The 17,539-nt window shown below is 46.4% G+C and overlaps 1 protein-coding gene and 1 long non-coding RNA gene across 2 annotated transcripts in view; one reads left to right on the plus strand and one right to left on the minus strand.

The window, feature by feature from the left end:
- ttc6 (tetratricopeptide repeat domain 6) overlaps positions 1 to 17,539 on the plus strand; it is a 649,897-nt gene that overhangs the window by 591,724 nt on the left and 40,634 nt on the right. The window lies entirely within an intron of this gene.
- The window catches only part of LOC147109433 (uncharacterized), a 29,044-nt gene that overhangs the window by 2,554 nt on the left and 8,951 nt on the right, over positions 1 to 17,539 (minus strand). The window lies entirely within an intron of this gene.

The raw sequence follows: 17,539 nt of genomic DNA on the forward strand, positions 1-17,539 counted from the left end.
TCGAGATGCTGCCTGACCTGCTGAGTATTTCCAGCATATTAGGCATTTATTTCAGATTTACAGCATCTGCTCACAGAGGGAAGATGCAGAAGAGGAAGATACAGAAGGAAGGATGCAACCCAGAAAGCCCCTTTCTGGCCAGGATATCATGGATCCGCCGACGGTACTAGTGACCACAACCCCAACTCCGCTCATTCTCATTTCCATATCACCAAACACAAAATCTGCTCTTAACCAACGCAATTGGGCAGGGTTTTAAAACGTAATTTTTTTTGTTAAAATTTTGCTTCAGAAAATTGTCCTCATTTAGGTGTGGTAACTTGGTGAACTTTGATTAAAACAGCTGAAAATGGGTTTATCACAAAAAAGGGCCTAGAAATTAGTGAATGCCACAAACACTGCCGGTGCCACTGCGGACGGGTGTTAATGGCTGATGAAAATGGTGGGGCTGGCAAGACTGAAAAATTGGCGCTGGGGACTAGTTAACATTAGCCCAGCGCTAAGCACACTGAAACGCCATCCTGGTGGCGTTCGTCCCAGCAGGAGGCCCCAATGTAGCACGCCCGTAGCGTCATTGCAGCAAGAATGGCCTGTTCTGAAAGCGAGGCTATCCTTTCAGAAAGCAGTTCAGTCTCTTAAAGGGGCACTGCCTTCTGAAATGAAAAAACATTAAAATCATGTAAAAGTAGGCAGTGTTTAGCCCTTACAGCTCAACTGCCTTCTGGGAAAAAAATGAACGTTAAAAAGAATTCCCAAATGGGCGTTTCCAGCTCTTAAAGCAGAATTCCCTTCCACACCCAAAAAAAAGGGTAAAGTGCATCAGCACGAACACATATGGCTCAGCAAGCTAGGAAAGGGGCACCCAGGGTCTCACACGCAGCCCTCCAGCTTTGTGCATGGGGTCAACACTGTAAGAAAGGTCCTCTACCCAGAGGGGCCAGGAGGCCCTCCAGAAAGAGCACATCACCAAGGCCATCACTGCCAACAGTGTCACCTCCATAATTGTGGTAGGAATAAGGGTGATTGTGGTAGGAATAAGGGAGAGACTATCAGTGCTCACCATTATTAAGGGGTAAATCGGACAGCAACTTCTGGCGTCTGCACATACGCAGAAAAAATCAGGAAGTTGCTGACCTATTTACCCCTTAATAACGGTGAGCACTGATAGCCTCGTCGTTATTCCTACCACAAAATCTGGACCTTATTGTTGTGTCTGTGTATAATAAGACACAGACTGCAGGAGAACGGTACAACAGGTGTTTACTCAACGTGGCTCACACGGGAACTGATCTGTACAGATTACTACTCAGTGCTATATACAGGTGTGGTCACTGCCAGTACTGCAGTATACATGAGCTGTAAAAGATAGTTCCCCCCTTAAAGGTATATACATTACAATTCCTCCCCTTTTAGATTAACAGTACCATAACACTCATTTAACAATTAAATATCAAACTAATTACAATTAACACTTTTAACATGTAACATTAGCTGAAAATAGTCTAATTATATATTCAGTCTTTGGGGAGGCTTCCTGATCCTTTCTGGATAGCGCCTTTCCCGAGTGTCTTGCTCTTGGTGCAGAGGCGATTCTGGCCCCCTGTCGTCGGTTGGTTCATCAGCTTCCGATGCTACTGTTTCTGGGGTAGATGCGACCTGTACATCGGGTTCATCACCAGGTACGTATGGGCGAGGCATGGGGTTGACTTGTTCCTGTGACTCTAGGATCTGGTCAGCATGGCGTCTCACGATGCTCTCCCCAACGTCCACTGTGTACATTAGTGGGCCCTGCCGTGTGCATATCGTTCCTGGCTGCCATTTTTCTGTTCGGTAGTCGTGGGCCAAAACTGGTTGCCCTACATTGAAGCTCCTTGTTGGCTTCTCATGGATGTGCTGGAATTGCTTACTCTCAACATCTCTTCGTACGTTTGGTCTGAGCAAATCCAGGCGAGATCTTAACCTTCGGTTAAAGAACATCATGGATGGGGCCTGGTTGGTGACTGCATGTGTCGCATTCCGGTAGGCGAACAGGAAATTGTCCACCTTGTGCTGCAGCGGAATGTTGTCATTGTACACAGCCTTTATTGCCTTCTGAAAGGTTTGTACGAACCTCTCAGCCAATCCATTTGTGGCTGGATGATATGGGGCGGATGTGTAATGCCTTACCCCATTCTTTTTCAAGAACCTCCGGAACTCTTCGGACACAAACTGTGGTCCGTTGTCGGAGCAAACCTGTTCTGGCAAGCTATTCCTGGCAAAAATGGTCCGTAGGACTGCAATAGTTTTCTCCGTGGTGGTGGAGGACATTTTGATGACCTCAGGCCATTTCGAGTGCGCATCCACGGCTATTAAAAACATTGAGTCCATGAATGGACCAGCAAAATCAATATGCACCCGTTGCCATGGAGATGAGGGCCACTCCCATGGGTTTAGAGGGGCCGGTGGTGGTGCATTTTGGACTTTCTGGCATCCTGAGCAGCTCTTGGTCAGGTCCTCGATTTGTTTATCGATTCCCGGCCACCACACATAAGCCCTGGCTAGGCTTTTCATTTTTACCCCTCCCAGATGACCCTCATGAAGCTCATTGAGTACTCTATCCCTTAACTTGGGTGGAATTACCACTCGGGGTCCACACATCAAGGTCCCCCGGCACACTGACAGCTGTTCTCTCCTTGTCGAGAATGCTGGCAACAGTGAGTCGCCATGTGCTGGCCATCCCTTCACCGTCAAATCATATACCCGAGACAGTGTCAGGTCATTTCAGGTTTCCTTTTCGATACAAGCGTTAGTTACCGGTAGATATTCAACTATAGTCGAATGGAATATTTCGACAGGATCCACTGCAGGTGCTTCCTCTGCAGTAGGCAGTGGCAGGCGTGATAGCCCATCAGCATTTCCATGCTGTTTCGTGCCCTTATATTCAATCTCATAGTGCTGCGCCCCTAGAAAAAGTGACCATCTTTGTAGTCGTTGTGCAGTCATCACCGGAACGCCCTTCTTCGGATTAAAAATGGAGACAAGAGGCTGGTGATCAGTCAGCAAGGTGAATTTCTGCCCGTGCAGATAGTGATTGAACTTTTTCACTCCCCACACTAGGCTGAGGGCCTCCCTGTCAACCTGGGCGTAGTTACGCTCGGCTGAGGTTAGTGATCGTGACGCAAAGGCTATTGGCCTCTCTGAGCCGTCCGAGAATTTGTGCGACAGCACCGCTCCAATGCCGTAGGGTGACGCATCACATGCCAACCGAATTGGTAATGCTGGGTTGTAATGGGCCAATACCTCTTTCGATGTGATTAGTGTTTTGCTCTTCTGGAAAGCTCATTTACATTTGTCACTCCACTTCCATGGCACCCCAGTTTGCAGTAGGGTGTTCAGTGGGTGTAGTATTGTCGACAAATTTGGCAAGAACTTATGGTAGTAGTTTACCAGCCCGAGGATATTTTCCGGTGCTGGAGCCTTGACTACTGCCTCAATCTTCTCTGGGGACTTATGTAACCCCTCTTTATTGATAATGTGGCCACAATACGAGATCTGTTTTCTAAAAAACTCGCATTTGGGGCGGTTAGCTCGGAGCCCATATTCCTGCAATCTAGTGAGCACCTGCTCCAGGTTTGCAAGGTGTTCACTGTCATTTTCGCCCATGACCAGGATGTCGTCCAAATAACACTGGGTCCCTGGGATCCCTTGCAGGACTTGTTCCATTGCCCTCTGCCAAATAGCCGGAGCTGATGCTACCCCGAATACCAGCCAATTGTATTGGTAGAGACCTTTATGGGTGTTGATTGGGAGGCATTTTTTTGATGCTTCTTCTACCTCCATTTGCAGATACGCCTGGGCCAGATCAATCTTAGTGAAGCGTTTCCCTCCAGATAGCGAGGCGAAAATATCTTCAATCCGCGGAAGTGGATATTGTACGGTGTGAAGGACTGGGTTCACTGTTACCTTAAAGTCCCCACAGATGCGAACCTTCCTTGGTTCCCCAGGCGTGCTGCTCAACGACTTTTTCATCACAGGGACGATGGGTGTAGCCCACTCGCTCCAGTCTACCTTGGACAGTACACCTGAACGTTCCAGACTCTCCAGCTATGCTTCGACGGCTGGGCGGATCGCATAAGGTACCGGTCTGGACTTAAAAAATTTTGGGCTTGCGTTTTCTTCAATTTTAATCGTCGCTGTCATGCCTTTTAGTGTTCCGAGTCCTTGCTGGAACACTTCTTTCACGTCAGTTAGGATCTTTGACAGTCGCCCAGGTGTGACGTCGTCATCCTTTTTGTCAGCCACAGTCAGTGCCTGTATGGAATGCCAATCCAGTTGTATTTTCGGGATCCATTCATGTCCCAGTAGTGGTGGTCCTCCATCTTGCAATACATACAGGTCTAGTTTTGGTGTTTCCTTACTGTTATATATAACGGTCACCCTTATTTTTCCTTTGGGGTAGACTTTTTGCCCCGTGTACGTCTTCAAAATAATGTGTGTGTCTCTCAAGGGTATGTGTGAGAATAGCCGCTCGTAGTCCCGTCGGTTTATGACTGTTAGGGCTGATCCTGTGTCCAATTCCATCTTTACCTGGACTCCTGCTATCTTGAGAGTGACCCAAATGGTTCGGTGATCCTCCGTTGTGATCATATTATGTAGTTTCAGACAACTCAGTTCCCTGCTTTCGGAGTCGTTATCACTCTTTTGTTCGTCTGAACTATTCTCCGTCATCTTATGTACCTTCTTGTACTGTCCTTTGGTAGGTTTCTTATTGCTGGTTTTCTTTCCCGACCTGCAGACTCGTGCTATGTGTCCGACTTTTCCACACTGTCTGCACACTTTGTCTTTGAACCAGCAATCATTCTGGTCGTGTGTTGTTCTGCCGCAGCGATAGCACTTCTCTGTTCCATATGACATTTCGTTTGTGCCATATTCTTGCGGTCTCTGTTGTATCTCTGCAGCGCCCTGTGCTGCTGCTTCATATGATACCGCAATGCTGAAAGCCTTTTCCAGCGTAAGGTCCTTTTCAGATAAAAGCCGTTTCTGGGTTCCTTCACTTTGAAGCCCACACACAAACATGTCCCTTAAGGTATCTGCCAATCCTGCTCCAAACTGGCAGTGTTTCGATAGTTTGCGCAGTTCTGTTAAATAATCAGCATTGCTTTCATCCTTATGCTGGTTCCGTTTGTGAAACTTGAATCTTTCTGCTATCAGCAGCGGTGTGGGGTTTAAATGTTCCTGTAGTATCGTTACTATGTCTTCAAAACTCTTTTCCATTGGCTTCGTTGGGGTTACTAGATTTTGTAATAAACCATATGTCTTTGCACCCATTAAATTTAACAATACCGACGCTTTCTTGTCATCTGACACCTCATTTGCCTTGCAGTACCTCTATTCGTTCGACATATGTAGTCCAATCTTCAACTTCATTGTCAAATGCGGTGATACTGCCACTCTTCGGCATTTTGGATGTGGTTTAAAATGGCATCTCCCAATGGCTTAAAATGGCATCTCCCGCGCTTTCCTTCCTCCCCCGCTGCTGCCAACGCCATTCCCGGCGGTTCTCATAGCAATGGCGGCGCCCTGTAGGTTTCGTGCGCTTCTCCTGCGCTGCTGCCAACGCCGCTCTCAGCAGTCCTCGTGGTAATGGCGGTGCCTCGCGGGTTTCTGCGCATCTCTCTCTCCCTCTCTTCGACGCTGCTCGGCCCCTGAACACCGGCTGCGCCCTGTGCACTCTGCCCTCTCTCTCTCACCCCTTCTACGCTGCTCGGCCCTTTGCTGTGCCGCTCGGTCGGGCTCTAGCCCGCCGCCGTCCGGGAAGGGTCTGCGCACTACCTGTTGCCAGCCCGTTTCGCTGGACCACCTCGACTGGAAAGCCAAGCCTGGCTCTCGACAGCCTCCCCCGCAATTCTCGAGTCTCTGCTGGATGACTGGGCGGTTGCCCGTGGTCGACGCCCAAGTCTCTGGCCTTGACCTCCAATCCACTGATCTCCAGGAACGAATCCCCGGGAGGTGATGCAGAGTTGCAGGTAGGTTCGAACTTGCCTTGTCGCCAATGTTGTGTCTGTGTATAATAAGACACAGACTGCAGGAGAACGGTACAACAGGTGTTTACTCAACGTGGCTCACACGGGAACTGATCTGTACAGATTCCTACTCAGTGCTATATACAGGTGTGGTCACTGCCGGTACTGCAGTATACATGAGCTGTAAAAGATAGTTCCCCCCTTAAAGGTATATACATTACACTTATAGTCTTGGTATAAGTATATTAAAGATATATTGTAAAATCTTATCCTCACTCCCAGTACAATGCAAGCAATTAAAGATGGTGAGAGAAGCTTCAGTACAAACCCACTTAACATTGATCAATCAATTTACAAGGAAAAATCAAATCTATTCCATTTACTCAACCAGAATACTAAATCACAATGACAGCAAAGGGATTTCTTCAGCATGCGTCAAGCCACATATAATCACAGAATTAGTAAAACTTCATGTAGGCATCCTTGCCATGAATACTAACTCAATCATTTTTAATGTCACAATAAGGGAACTTTCAGAATTATTGTATAGTTGGTAAATTAGCAAAATTCATTCTTTCAAAACAAAACTTCAATGCTGAAGAGTTGATAAGCTGAGTTAGAGTTTTACCAAGTTAAATCTACCAACATAATACTGAGGTTTTCTATATGTTTGCATAGACTGTGATATGCTCAATGTCAGACTGCATGTGAAGGTGGTGAATTAATTCACACCAAATTGAAATGGGAATGGAGTAGAAAGGAGGGGAAAGAGCCATAAAAGTTTACAGCACAGGAGGCCATTTTGTCCACCTGTCTGTGCTGTCTCTTTGCTAGAGAAATCCAAAATGGAATTCACTGCCCCACACTCTCCCCATTATTCTGTAATCTTCCTTTGCTTCAAATACTTATCCAACTTTCCCTCAAACTAAAAATTTCCTTCAAAGATGTGGTGGTCTCAGTCTTAACCACTCCCTGTGGCAAAATATTCCATGCTCTACCAATCTCTCTCCTCAGCGAGAGAGTCTGAGCGAGCGGACTGCGGGAGGAACGGAGTCAGAGACTGGGGATAAAGGCAGCGCTGAGCAGAGACCTGGGGCTGGATTTTGATTGAGGAGGCATGACTACAACTTTCAGGGTTGTAGTCCTGCCTCCATTGAGTTGTGGCCAACCCACGTAATTTTCACTTGATTGCAGGCTCAGCAGGCCAATTAAGGGCCACCCGTAACAGGTAATGTCACAGATTGACATTTCATCTGTCAAGAGCTTTTGACAGATGAAATATCAGCGTTTGACAGCTCTTTGAAGCTGTCAAACACTGACAATCTGTACTCCAAGTTAATTCCTTCCTCTCAGGCTGATTTAGAGATCTCTCCAGAACAGAAAGCTGAATGCTGCAACTTTTGATAGCTCGTGGCCATTCTGCTTTCTGCGCCGGTGAGATGAGGGACTCCCGAGACCTGAAGGAAGGAAGGCTGTAAAGGTAAGTAAATGTAAGTAAAACTTCTTTAAACACTTTACACACACCAAACACACCGCTGAACTCATGCACCTATCACTCATCTGAACACCGGACATCTCGAACCCTCCAAGCCCTTCAGCCCGACGGTCCACCTCGCTAACTTGGCGTGGTTTGGTGCCATCGGGAATCCCACACTTCAACAATAACAATAGGGATTAGACAGGCAGTTAATGGGCACTAATCCCCTTCCCGCCTCGGGGAGGCGGGTCCCAGCACAGGTCAGGTATCTGCCTCCTTTGAAACTGGCATGGAGGCGGGTTGGGGCGGAATGGGTTCGTGCCCCCCCCCGATTAAGATTTTAACCCCCCACATGCCTCCAAGACCCAATGAAAATCCTGCCCCTGGAGTCCGAGTGAGCAAACTACCTGTGAGGGAGACAGTCGGCAAGCGACACAATGAAGGAGTGACATCAGAATTCAAAGGTGTCGCTGGCACAAGGGAGCTGAGAATAGGGTGAGTATTTGTGGTAAGTTTTTTTTGTTCTGTTTCAGTATATTTCTGCTAAGTAGATCATAGCCTATCTAATAGAGGGAGGTGCCGATTGGTGGGTAGCTGATGAGTGTTTCTTGTTTCGTTTATTTCTGCTAAATTACCTCCATAGTCTGGTAAATAGAGGCATGGCAGGGCAGGGCAGCTCAGTCCCGTGATTTGCACATCCTGGGCCATGTGGGAAATCCTGGACAATTCTTGCAGCCTGGATGACCACGTGTGCAGGAAGTATCGCTAACTGAAGCAACTTGAGCTCCGGGTTTCAGAGCTTGAGCGGCTGCTGGAGTCACTACAGTGCATCCGCGAGGCTGAAAAATACTTGGAAAGCACGTTTCTAGAAGTAGTCACCCCACCACCTCAGAATGTGCAGGCAGAGAAGGAATGGGTGACCATCAGACAGAGAAGGAGGACCAGGCAGGTAGGGCAGGAATCGCCAGAGTGGATCTCGCTCGCTAACCAGTTCACAGTTCTGGAAACTGGTGGGGTGATGGCACCTCTGGGGAGGGCAGCCAGAGCCAAGACCACGGCACCACAGGTGGCTCAGCTGCACAGAGGTGGGGGTAGAAGAGTGGAAGAGCAATAGTGATAGGGTATTCATTGGTTAGGGGAACAGATAGGCGTTTGTGTGGACGCAGACACGACTCCAGGATGGCATGTTGCCTCCCTGGTGCCAGGGTCAAGGATGGCACCGAACGGTTGCAGGACACTGAGGGGGGAGGGTGAACAGCCAGAGGTCATTGTCCATATTGGTACCAATGAGACACGCACGCACACACCAACCTCCGCTCCCCACCGCCGCTGCTGGTCCACTCTGCACCAATCCTAGGTCTCGACCTCGATCTCACTGCTGGGCTCATCCTCATTCCTGGGCCCCGTCCTCCTTATAGTGTGTCTCCTTCCAGTGAGCGTGTTCTGCGGTGCGTCTCCTTCCAGTGAGTGTGTCCCACGGTATGTCTCCTTCCAGTGAGTGTGTTCCGCGGTGCGTCTCCTTCCAGTGAGTGTGTCCCATGGTATGTCTCCTTCCAGTGAGTGTGTCCCGCAATGCGTCTCCTTCCAGTGAGTGTGTCCCATGGTATGTCTCCTTCCAGTGAGTGTGTCCCGCAATGCGTCTCCTTCCAGTGAGTGTGTTCCGCGGTGCTTCTCCTTCCAGTATGTGTGTCCCGCAATGTGTCTCCTTCCAGTGAGTGTGTCCCGCAGTGTGTCTCCTTCCAGTGAGTGTGTCCCGCAATGCGTCTCCTTCCAGTAAGTGTGTCCCGCAATGCGTCTCCTTCCAGTGAGTGTGTCCCGCAATGCGTCTCCTTCCAGTGAGTGTGTCCCACGGTATGTCTCCTTCCAGTGAGTGTGTCCCGCAATGCGTCTCCTTCCAGTGAGTGTGTTCCGCGGTGCGTCTCCTTCCAGTGAGTGTGTCCCACGGTATGTCTCCTTCCAGTGAGTGTGTCCCACGGTGTGTCTCCTTCCAGTGAGTGTGTCCCACGGTGCGTCTCCTTCCAGTGAGTGTGTCCCGCGGTATGTCTCCCAGTGAATGTGTCCCGCGGTGCGTCTCCTTCCAGTGAGTGTGTCCCGCGTGTAATGATATCAGCAAATAGTGATGTTATTTGCCTGTTTGATTATCATGCCTTACCAGCATAATTGCATGTATTGATTGCTTGTGCCTGACCAGCAGAGGGCATGTGACCGAGACAAGCAAGGCAGTTTGTTTTAGTTTCAGTTTCATTCTAGATGCATCACTAGCATCGTGTATCCTGAAAAGCTGTATAAAGAGTTGAACAGACTTTAGATTAAAAGACATTCTCTTTCATAAATGTCTCGTCATTGAACCCACAAAGAAATCAATACATGGTGTCAGAAGTGATTGAAAGAGATGAAGAGAAAAAATCTGAAGTTAAATCAGCTCTCCACAAATTAGCAAGCCAAAAGAGAACATCGTTACTTACCATTAGAGAATAGCTAACGAAGTGAAAAATGGAAGGTTTACTCCCACCGGCGATGCTTCAGTTGACAGGTAATGTGGCTGAAAATTGGAGAAGGTTCAAACAACGTGTGGGGTTGTATTTATCAGCAATCGGAGCGGACGAGAAAAGTAATAAAAGGAAATCGTCACTGTTCTTACATGTCGTGGGTGATGAAGCGCTGGAGGTGTATAATAACTTCACATTCGCTGTTGGAGACAAAATGAAACTAGATAAAATAATGGAACAATTTGAGGCCTACTGCATACCTAAACGTAACGTGACGTTTGAGAGGCACAGATTTTTCACATGTGTACAGAAAACGGGAGAGACTATTGATCAGTATGTGACTGAACTGAGAAACAGAAGCAAAACATGTGAATTTGGGGGACTGATAGACTCGCTGATAAAAGACAGACTGGTGTGTGGTATTCCAGATAATGGTCTAAGGGAAAGACTGCTAAGAGAGCAAGATCTAGACCTGGGAAAAGCCATAGCACTGTGTAGGGCTACAGAGACTGTGAAGTTGCAGGCAAAGGAGCTGTTCAGTGACAATAGCTGCAACGTGGATGCAGTGAGAAAGAACGGATACAAACCGTTTAACAAAACGAGCGCCAATGTGAAAAAAGAGGCGTGGCCAGCGAACGAAAATGAAAGGGACAATCGAAAGTCATGTAGTCGATGCGGTACACAGCATACACCAAGAAAGTGTCCAGCATATGGTAAAACATGCAATAGTTGCAACAAGAACAACCATTATGCCCGTTGCTGTAAGAACCAAATGCAACAAAGCAAGGTCCATGCAGTAGATGAAAGCGACATAGAGGAGTTCTATGTAGATGTTGTGTCTGAAAACAAAAAAGAAGAAAGAGACTGGATGTTGACACTAAAAGTGAATGACATACACATTCCATTTAAATTGGATACTGGAGCACAAGTTAATGTGATATTAGAGACTGATTTTAAGAAAATTAGACCCAGACCAAAGATACATGGAATAAAAGTGAAAGTGACAGGATACTCAGGTACTGATATACCAGTGAAAGGAAGATGCATTGTCAAAGTAACACACAAGGACAGAGAGCACACGCTAGCATTAATCGTGGTGCCAAAGGATGTGCAAGCCATACTAGATTTAAAAGCCTGTGAGAGACTGAACCTGGTAAAGAGATTCCTCGTTGTGGAAAGCGAAGGAGAGACAGTCTATGATGAACTCATGAAAGAGTACAATGACCTATTTAAGGGTCTAGGCTGCATTCCAGGAGAACACACGATCAGAGTAGATAAAAGTATGACACCGGTCATACATCCATGCAGAAAAGTCCCGTTTGCTCTTCAAAAACAACTGAAGGCAGAGTTGGACAGGATGGAAAGCCTGAACGTGATTCAGAAGATAGATGAGCCAACTGAGTGGGTGAGTTCCCTCGTCGTAGTGGACAAAAAGAATGGAAAGCTCAGAATTTGCCTGGATCCAAGAGATCTAAACAGAGCAATAAAGAGAGAGCACTTCAAGCTTCCTACATGTGAGGAAATCATGGCACAGTTTGCAAATGCAAAGGATTTCAGCAAGTTAGATGCATCATCAGGATTTTGGCAGATGAAATTGGACGAAGCAAGTTCAACAGTCCATTTGGCAGATACAGATTCCTAAGGTTACCATTTGGCATTGCCTCAGCTCCTGAAGTGTATCACAAAACTATCCATATGATCTATGAGCACCTGGAGGGAGTTGATACATCAATGGATGACATCATAGTATGGGGAACCACGAGAACTGAGCATGACGAGAGACTGAAAAAACTGCTGGAAGCAACAAGGAAAACAAACCTGAAGCTGAATAGAGAGAAATGCCAGCTCGGGGTGACAGAACTGACATTCGTGGGAGATATCCTTAGCAGTGAGGGCATCAGACCAGATCCCAGAAAGGTGTCCACCATTGAGAATATGCCAAAGCCACAATGCAAAAAGGACGTGCAGAGGTTTAATGGAATGATCAACTACATGGGGAAATTCATATCGAACCTCTCAGAAAAGATGGCGCCACTGAGAAGACTAACTGAAAAGAACATAGAATGGGAATGGAATCATGAGCATGAGAAGTCATGGAGCGATCTAAAGAAACTGCTCACAGAGGAACCAGTTCTGAGGTTTTATGACCCAGCGAGACCCATCAAGATATCATCAGATGCATCACAGAGTGGGCTCGGTGCCGTTCTTCTGCAACAATATGACTTCTGGCAACCTATTGCATATGCATCGCGCTCAATGACAGATGCGGAGACGCGATATGCTCAAATAGAAAAGGAGCTGCTCAGCATCACATACGCCTGTGAAAGATTTCACCAGTTTGTGGCAGGACAAGCAATCAGTGTAGAGACTGACCATAAGCCCTTGATTGCATTGTTCCAAAAGCCACTAAATAGCTGTCCGCTTAGAATACAAAGAATGATGATCAGGCTGCAACGCTATACACTGAATGTTGCGTACACACCGGGTAAGCTGATGTATACAGCAGACACGTTGTCCAGAGCTGTAGACCCAAGTGAGCCCGCAAACACCACAATGGATGAAAAAGTGAACACCTACGTGGACATGATCACAAGTGCACTGCCCATAGCAGATGCAAAAATGGAGCCTATAAAGAATGAGACAAACAAAGATGAAACAATGAGACGACTGAGGAAAAGCATCTTGGATGGATGGCCCAACATGAAGCAAGACTGCTCACCTGACATGGCAGAGTACTGGAACTGCAGGGCAGAACTATCAGTGGTCGAAGACATCATCTACAAAGGAAGTAAAATAGTTATCCCAAAGAGTCTGAGAAAAGAGATGTTAAAAAAGATCCATGGAGGACATCTGGGAATCGAAAAGTGTAAGAAAAGAGCACGAGAGGTGATGTACTGGCCACGAATCAACCAAGATGTGACAAATGAGGTGTCAAACTGCACAATATGCCTGAAATATCGAGCAAGCAATCCGGTAGAACCACTAAAGCCACACCCAGCGCCAGACAGGCCTTACCAGAAGGTAGGCACTGACCTATTCGTATGTCAAGGGAAGGACTATCTTGTAGTCACAGACTATTACTCCCTGTATCCAGAGGTTTGTAGACTGCACACCACCACTGCAGATGCTGTGATAACATGTATGAAAGCCATATTCTCCAGACATGGCGTGGCAAGCGAGGTCTTCACAGACAACGGACCTCAGTTTTACAATGCAAGTTTCCGACACTTTGCCAAAGAGTGGGACTTTGTCCACACAACGTCAAGTCCTCACTATCCACAGTCCAATGGACTAGTGGAAAAATCGGTCCAGACAGTGAAAAGACTGATGTACAAGGCAAAAGACAGTGGAACTGACTTCTACCAAAGCATGCTTGTATACCGCGCAATGCCGCTTGAGTGTGGTAAGTCACCAGCCCAACTCCTGATGGAACGTCGGCTAAGGTCAAACCTACCCATCCCGGAGAACCTCCTGAAAACAAAAGAGGGGGAGAAAGTGAGGAAGTTCAAAGAACAACAGAAAGAAAAGCAAAAGTACTACTATGACAGAGGAACACAAAACCTACCTGAACTCCACACTGGTGACCAAGTAAGGTTCAAAGACAAAACAAACACATGGACTCAGAAGGGAACTGTCCTGAGTGAAGTTCAACCAAGATCATACACCATTCAGACAGATGAGGGTGCTGTTCTGAGAAGAAATCGTCGAGATCTTCTCATGGGACCAGCCACAGCAGGTCAAGAGACTGATACTGTTGAACAACCTGATCACACAGCTGAGAACCAATCACCTGAGGCAACAACTCAGATTCAAGGACAATCAATCAGAAAATCCTCAAGACACGTGAAGCCTCCTGAGAGACTCATTGAGCAAATTTAAGGACTATTGTTATAGAAGGAAGTAATGTTATCTTATTCTTTCTTCAAGTTCTAGTGTATTGACATATTTCATGTGAACACACAAAGCAAGGTTAAAAAACCTTGATCATGATAATGATAATGTAAGTTCATTAAGTGTTACAGTTAAAATGCAGATTAATACAAAGAAAACATGTTGTTAGTTAAAAGTAAAATACTTTTGTTTTAAGAAAGGGAGATGTAATGATATCAGCAAATAGTGATGTTATTTGCCTGTTTGATTATCATGCCTTACCAGCATAATTGCATGTATTGATTGCTTGTGCCTGACCAGCAGAGGGCATGTGACCGAGACAAGCAAGGCAGTTTGTTTTAGTTTCAGTTTCATTCTAGATGCATCACTAGCATCATGTCTCCTGAAAAGCTGTATAAAGAGTTGAACAGACTTTAGATTAAAACACATTCTCTTTCATAAATGTCTCGTCATTGAACCCACAAAGAAATCAATACACCACGGTGCGCCTCCTTCCAGTAAGTGTCCCCCGCGGTATGTCTCCTTCCAGTGAGTGTGTCCCATGGTGCGTCTCCTTCCAGCGAGTGTATTCCACGGTGCGTCTCCTTCCAGTGAGTGTGTCCCGCAGTGTGTCTCCTTCCAGTGAGTGTGTCCCGCAGTGCATCTCCTTCCAGTGAGTGTGTCCCGCGATGTCTCCTTCTAGTAAGTGTGTAATCTCCAGATTACACGTGGTGCCACATGCTACTGAGTACAGGAATAGGAGGATAGAACAGATGAACGCGTGGCTGAAGAGATGGTGCAGGAGGTAGGGCTTTAGATTCCTGTGACATTGGGACCATTTCCGGGGAAGGTGGAACCTGTACAAGCTGGACAGGTTACACCTCAACAGAGCTGGGACCAATATTCTCGTGGGGAGGTTTGCTAGTGCTGTTGGGGAGTGTTTAAACTAGCTTGACAAGAGGATGGGCACCAGCATGTAGGAGTGGAGGGGAGGAATGGGGTGCATGGAAGAGTGAGTGTGTTGGTTGGTACTGGAGGGGAAGGTAGTGCTGGAGGCAGAAGTAGTACCATATTAGATAGGAGCAGACTAAGAAAAATTCAAAAATGGGTTTAGAATGCAAGTATGTAAACGCACAAAGTGTGGTGAATAAGGTTGGTGAGCTACAAGCACAATTAGCCCTGTGGCAATGTGATGTTGTGGCAATAACAGAAACGTGGCTTAAAAACAGTGAGGACTGTGCACTTAATATTCAAGGGTACAAGGTGTTCAGAAAAGATAGGGGAGGAAAAAAGGGAGGTGGGGTGGCAGTGCTGATTAAGGAAGACATTGTAGTGTTGGAAAGGGAGGATGTTCTTGAGGGGACAAGGACAGAATCCATTTTGTTAGAGTTGAGGAGGGAAAAGGGTATGTTCACACTATTGGCGGTATTCTACAGGCCTCCAAATAGTGAGAAGAGGTAGAGGAGGAAATCTGCAGGGAAATCACAGAGACATGCAAAAGCTGTAGAGTGGTGATACTGGGGGACTTTAATTACCCAAATATCGATTGGGATAATGCTAGGGTAAAGGGAAAGGGGGAGGAATTTCTGAAATGTGTTGAGGAGAATTTCCTTGACCAGTATGTTCTTGGCCCAACTAGGAAGGAGGCATTGATGGATCTGGTGCTGGGGAATGAGGTGGGCCAGGTTGACCAAGTGTCTGTGGGAGAATACTTGGGTACGAGTGATCATCGTATCATAAGATTTAGATTAGCAATGGAGGAGCAAGGAACAATCTAGAGTGGAACTTCTAAACTGGAATAGGGCTAACTTCAATGGGATGCGAAAGGATCTAGCCAGGGTAAAATGGAACCAAAGACTGACAGAAAAAACTAACGGAACAATGGGTGATCTTTAAGGAGGAGATGCTCCAAGTACAGCTAGGTACATTCCAACAAGAGGGAAGGGTAAGGGAACCAAAGCAAGGGCTCCTTGGATGATGAGGCAGATTGAGAAGATGATGAAACAAAAAAAGAGGGTGTATGATGAATGGTGAATTTTTCAAGGGGGAAACCAGACCAAATACAATAAGTTGAGAGGGGAGGTGAAGATGAAAATAAGATTGGCAAAGAGAGAATGAGAGTAGAATGGCGGTTAACATAAAAGGGAACCCAAAAATCTTCTACCGGCATGTAAACAGTAAGCGGGTAGTAAGAGGCAGGGTGGGGCCTATTAGGGACAAAGAAGGCGATATATGCTTAGAGGCACAGGGCAAGGCTAGAATACTCAATGAGTACTTTGTATCAGTGTTTACTAAGGAGGTGAATGCTGACAAAATATCGGTAGAAGTGGAAAAGGTAGAAGCAATGGAAGAAGTGAAAATTGATAGACAGGATGTACTAGAAAGACTGGGTATGATTAGAGTGGATAAGTCGCCTGGTCCAGATGGCTTGCATTCCAGGTTGCTAAGGGAATTGGGGGAGGAGATAGCAGAAGGACTTACCATAATTTTCCAATCTTCCTTAAATGCGGGGCAGGTGCCTAAGGATTGGAAAGTGGCAAATGTGACACCATTGTTCAGGAAAGGGTGCAAGGACAATCCTAGTAACTACAGGTTGGTCAGTTTAACATCAGTGGTGGGTAACGCTTTAGAAACAATCAAGAAAAAAATTAACGGGCACTTGGAGAGGTTTAAGCTAATTAAGGACAGCCAACACGGATTTTGTAAGAGGCAGATCGTGTTTGACTAATCTAATTGAATTTTTTGATGAAGTAACAGGGAGGATTGATGAAGGGAAGGCAATGGATGTTGTCTACATGGATTTGTGGAAGGTGATTGACAAGGTACCACATAGAAAGCTAGTTAACAAAATTGAGGTTCATGGAATAGATGGATCAGTGGCAGCTTGGATAAGGAATTGGCTTAAGGACAGTAAACAGCGGTGTTTTTCAGACCTGGAGGATGGTAGACAGTGGTGTTCCCAAAGGGTCAGTGCTGGGGACACTGCTTTTTTTGAGAGAGAGAGAGAGAGAGAGAGAGAGAGATATAAATAAATGACCTGGATATTGGAATACAGAGTAGAATTTCTATATTTGCCGATGACACCAAACTTGGGGGTGTGGCAAACAGTGAGGATGATACCAATCGACTGCAACAGGACATAGAAAGGCTAGGAGAATGGGCAGACAAGTGGCATATGGAATTTAATACAGAGAGGTGTGAGGTGATGCATTTTGGCAGAAGGAACAGGGAGAGGCAATATACACTTAATGGCACAGTTTTAAAGAGTGTGCAGGGACAGAGGGACCTGGGAGTTAATGTGCATAGGTCCCTGAAGGTGACGGGACATATTGAGAGAGTGGTTAGCAAAGCATATGGGATCTTGGGCTTCAGAAATAGAGGTATTGAGTACAAAAGTAGAGAAGTTATGCTGAACCTTTATAAAGTGCTGGTTAGGCCACAACTGGAGTATTGCGTCCAGTTCTGGTCACCACACTTTAGGAAGGATGTGAAGGCACTTGAGAGGGTGCAGAGGAGATTTACCAGAATGGTTCTGGGGATGCGGGATCTTAGCTACAAGGACAGGTTGGAGAAGCTGGATTTGTTTTCATTAGAGCAAAGGAGGTTGAGGGGTGATTTGATGGAGCTTTACAAGATTATGACGGGTTTGGATAGGCTAGACGGGGAAAGGCTGTTCCCACTAATTGATGTTACAAGGACTA

Source organism: Somniosus microcephalus, chromosome 12 (genome assembly GCF_052327205.1).
Source record: "Somniosus microcephalus isolate GS21.2 chromosome 12, FLI_Smic_1.0, whole genome shotgun sequence".
Classification (NCBI taxonomy): domain Eukaryota; kingdom Metazoa; phylum Chordata; class Chondrichthyes; order Squaliformes; family Somniosidae; genus Somniosus; species Somniosus microcephalus.